Genomic DNA, 4,996 nt, shown 5'->3' with positions numbered 1-4,996 from the left:
AGAGACATAGAGACAGAAAGCGAGAAATCACCCCCCAGGGGGGATGGTCACGCCGCAATCCCCTCTCCTCCATTCTCCTCTCGGGATCTTGGGCACGCACGCACACGCGCCCAGCGTGAGTTTTAAGCCACCGGGTCCGGGACGCGAACCGCGGTCGACCACATGGGAGTCCAGCGACATAGCCATTACGCTAACTGCTGGTTCCCTGTTTCGTTTTCTTTCTGGCCAGCGCATGCGCCCTATAGCAAAAAAAGCTCCAAAAAAGAGACTGGACAAGGGATTGCAAGAATGGCCGCCCGCACCCAGCTTCCCGCACCCCCACCTCCAGGGAGAGGGGTTTTATTTTTCACTTTACCTATTTCTCTCTCCAGCCAACATGCACACCCTAGGACAAAAACCTTTGAAAAATAAATAAATAAAAAAGCTCCCAAGGCAGAAGCAACAGCAAGGGCAAAGTCCCTGAAGCTGGAACAAGTACAGAGAAAGTACTGTAGCCAAAACTAAAATGATTGATTAAAATTAAAAATAAATAGAAAATTAATTACAGATTCTGGTCACAACACTTTCCTTAATCGATCAACAGGTCATCTTGTTTTATGTGTGTTAAGGCACCTTCTTTAATATACTGTTGTTCTGAGCTCTTGGCCAGTGGCACCATAACTATAAGCTTATCTAACTCTTGGTTTTGCTGTTAGGCACATCATAGCCTTCCTGCACTGGGGAACACTAGACAGCACTTTGCTACTATACTTGAGGGCCTTTTTTCCCCTATAATTTCTTACTTATAGTTACTAGTTGTACATTTTTGTGGAGTACAATATGGTTTTCAAAGCATGCATGTAGTGTGTAATAATCAAATCAAGGATATCACCACATTCATCATCTCAACAAAGAGCATAAAATTATGTTGTGCACCTTTGATTTTCATTTTACTAGTTCTCTTTACTACTGGTATTTTGCTGCTAGGTTTCCCTGTTCTTGTTTTTAGATATATATAAATAAGTTTGACCACATCTTTTTATTTCCTCCTTTGTTGTCGTACATCATTCATAACCTATTTACCTTGTTTACATGCATGCTAGTGTCTGCTAATTGTTTGTCCTAAGTCCCTTCCCCCAACTCTCCACGTCCCATCCACTGCCCCAACCCTACCCCCATGCAGTCTCTGGTAGCTACAGTTACTCTCTCTACTTCTGCGTCCTTGAATTTTTCAATTTCTGCCATAGAGTTCAGAAATTCAGTGTATGTTAATGTATATGGGGATATACCATATTCATCTTACATAGTCTGGCTTAGTAGTATCTCCTTGTGTATATGTGCCACATTTGGATGCCACCTTACAAGTGAAATTGCCAATAAAAAGCATAAGAATTTTTTAAATGTGGTATTAATAGACTGTGAGAAAGACACTATTTACAGGGCCAGTCCAGTATAGCAATTAAGTGCTGTGCAAAGGAAGCCAAATCCCCTATGACTGGCCGTGGTTCAAATACCAGCCCCAGTGGCATGAAAAACACACACATGCATGCAGCATGTTTTTCATAGTAGTAGTTTCAAACATTCCCCAAACTCTGATAGCATGGGAAAATGGAGGCCAATGGATTACAGCATGACCACACCGCATTTTGGGGGTAATTTCTCTCCCTCTGTTGAGCACACAAACCCTCTGGCAATAAGAAAAAGAGAGAGACAGAGAGAGAAAGGAAGAGGGAAAGGAAGGAAGAGGGAAAGAAAGAGGAGAAAGAGGGAAAGACACTTACAGTGTGAGAGGTGAAACAAGAAGCCAGACTGCTGGTCTTACTTGACCTTGGCGGGGATGTGCCAGGATGACACATTCTCTGCCACCCTGCATACATCTGTGAATGGCTACACAAGTGCTGTATTTGTTTGGGATCAGTTACAAAAGTAACTTAGCAAGCAGGTGCATTCACAAAGAAAATCTGCAAATAATAGGACTGGCTGTGTGAAAAGCAAACATAGCAAAATGTTCAATGTTCATTGTAGCTGTAGAATTTAGAAGGTGAGTAACGGATGTTCAATTAATTATTTCCGTTTTCTGTGTGTGTGTGTGTGTGTGTGTGTTGTAAACGGAAAATAACCAACTCTAAAAAAGTAATAATTAGTGCAGTTTATCTCCAAGCAGAATATGAGTGATCTAGGCCCGGAGAGGAGGCAAAACATGTCTTTCTCTCGGGACGATCAGGTACAGGGGGTTCTTTTATTTGATTTTAAGAGTGAGAGACAGAGTTTGGAATTTAGTGAAAAGTTTTTCCATTGATCTGGCTCAAAAAGGTGGGACATATGGAAGCAGGGGCTTATAGGGTATGGGTGGCTTTTACAGCTTTTAGGGTGGTGACTGGAAAAGGAAGGTTGCTGAGATCAGAAAGGAATGTACTCTGAGTGATAAGGAGGCCTAACAGACCTCACAGAGACACTCCGACACTATGCCAGGGCAGGATGTAGGGAGAACCCTGATACTAACGGGCCAAAATGGTCCGTCAGCGTCTGTGGGCATGCCTCCCCCTAGGCCCTCTGGAAAGGACTTTGGAGAAATAGGAAAAGACAGTCAGAATTCTGTTTCTCTCTCTCTCTCTCTCTCTCTAATTTTTATAGAGTTTTTTGTTTTGTTTTGTTTTGTTTTTCCATAGGGCATAAGTGCTCTGGAGACAGAGAAAGGCAGAAGGGAAGTGAGAAATCACCCCCCAGGAGTTATGGCCATGCTGCAATCCCTTCTCCTCCATTCTCTTGGGACTTTGGGCAGGCATGCACACATGCCTCGTGTGATTTTTAGGCCTCCAGGTTTAGGATGCAAACCGTGGTCAGCCATGTGGGGGTCCAGCTCCTTAACCACCACACTACCTGCTAGCCCCTGTATATTTGTTTTTATATAATGTTGGAAAAGAAGTATCTCTTCATAGCAGTTACCAATTGTCTGGTTACTAAGGTGAGCCCAATTTATGCAAGGCCTGGGCATAAATTTGTTCAGGAAGGGTTCTCAGGTGCCCTTCTTAGTGATGCAAATGTAAGTGGGGTGGAGGGGATTAGTGAGAACTTTGGTGAGAAAGGCTGCCTCTGCCCCGGGTGCCCAGGACCTACTGGGCCAAGAGGAAGATAATAGAATGAAAATCAGGGGAGGTCTAGGTCAGGGCTGCCAGAGGCAGGGCCAGAATCTGCATTCTAAGTGGTGACTTCTGACTGGGAGAGCCAGGCTTGATGGGGGCCCTTCCACAATTAGGAAGGGAGTATTGGGGCCAGAGGGTAGCACATTGGTAACGCAACTAGTATAAACTCACATGGGAAAGGCCCTGGGTTCTCGGTCAGGGACCTCCCTACCAGGTGGGGTACATGCCTATGATCTGGCCAGCTGAAACTGGGGTGGGTGGTGGCACAGAGACCATGTGCCCCTCCTTGGAAGAAATAAATAAATAACCTAAAAAAAATAAAAAAAGAAAAGAAAAGAAACAGGCTACGTTTGTGTCCCCACCTGGAAAAGGATGTCACCACTGTGGAAGAGTGTTTAAAAAGAGCTCTGGGGGCCAGCAGATGGCGTGGTGGTTAAAGTGCTGGACTCCCACATGGCCAACTGCAGTTCAAGTCCTGAGCCTGGCAGCTTTCTTTCCCTCTTTCTCTCTCTCTGGTCAAATTAAGAAATAATAGTAATAAATTGAATTAAATAAATAATTCTTAAAATTAAAAAAAAAAAGGAGTTCTGAGAGTTCCTAGGTATGGATACTTAGAGAAATGGAAATAGATAGTCACACAAAAACCTACACAGAAACATTTATAGCAGTTCTATTCATCTTTGCTGAAAGTTGAAAATAAGTTGAGATGTTACTCAACAGATAGACAGATAAACTGTAGTTCCTGCCTACTCGGCAATAAAGCGGAATGAAATATTAACACAGGTGGTGGATGACTCAAAGGCATCAATGAAATGGAATGAAATACTAATATAATAACATATCAACAGATGGATCTCAAAGGCAACAAACTGAGTGAAAGAAGACAGACTCGAAAGTCTACCATGGGCTAGCCCAAGGCCTGGTGGCTTAGGGGGCTAGATCCCACATGGCCTACGGCACGTGTGAGTCCCAGGTCCTACAACTTGAAAATCACATCAGGCCTGTGTACGCATATGTCCCAGGTCCTGACAGGATGATGAGACGGAGAAGGGATGGCGATGTGACCATGCCCCACTGGAAGGTGCTCTCTCCCTCTTCCCTTCTCTGTCTCTGTTTCTCACTGGAAAGGACACACTCTCTGGCAAAGGTGGCAAGGCAATTAAGGCACTGGACTCCCACATGGTGAACTATGGTTCGAGTCCCAGACCTGGTGGCTTGTTTTCTTGCTTCATGGTCACCATTTTTGTCGATGGAAATAACCAACTTTGCAGAAATAATAGTTAATGCAGTTTATTTCTAAGCAGAATATGAGTGACCTAGGCCTGGAGGGGAGGTAAAACATGCCTTTGTCAGGGTGGTTAGGTACAGGGGTTCTTTTTATTTGATCTTGAGAGTAAGAAACAAAGTTAGGAATTTAGTGAAGCATTTCCATTGGTCTGGCCCAAAAAAGTGGGACGTGGAAAGTAGGGGCCCTGTAGGTTATAGGTGGGTTTTACAGTTTTTAGGTTGGTGACTGGAAAAGGAAGGGTGCTGAGATCAGAAAAGAATTTACTTTAACATTTTCCCTCTCTTTCTCTGATGAGTCCACGTGCCCTATAGCAAATTTAAAAATAATGGTAATAATAAATAAATTAAATAAGTAATTATTCTTAAAATAATTCATTATTTATTTAATTCCATTTGTTTGTTATTGTTTTTCAATTTGACCAGATAGAGACAGAGAGAGAGAAAAGGAAAGCAAGAAAGCAAGCTGCCAGGTCCGAGACGTGAACCGTGGTCGGCCATGTGGGAATCCAGCGCCTTTAGCCACTCCACCACTTGTTGGCCCCTAAATAAGTAATTCTAAAAAAAAAAAAAAAAAAAAAAAACCCACC

This window comes from Tupaia chinensis, unplaced genomic scaffold, assembly GCF_000334495.1.
Source record: "Tupaia chinensis unplaced genomic scaffold, TupChi_1.0 Scaffold144276_1, whole genome shotgun sequence".
Taxonomy (NCBI): domain Eukaryota; kingdom Metazoa; phylum Chordata; class Mammalia; order Scandentia; family Tupaiidae; genus Tupaia; species Tupaia belangeri.
Note: the sequence above shows the minus strand (reverse complement) of the source record.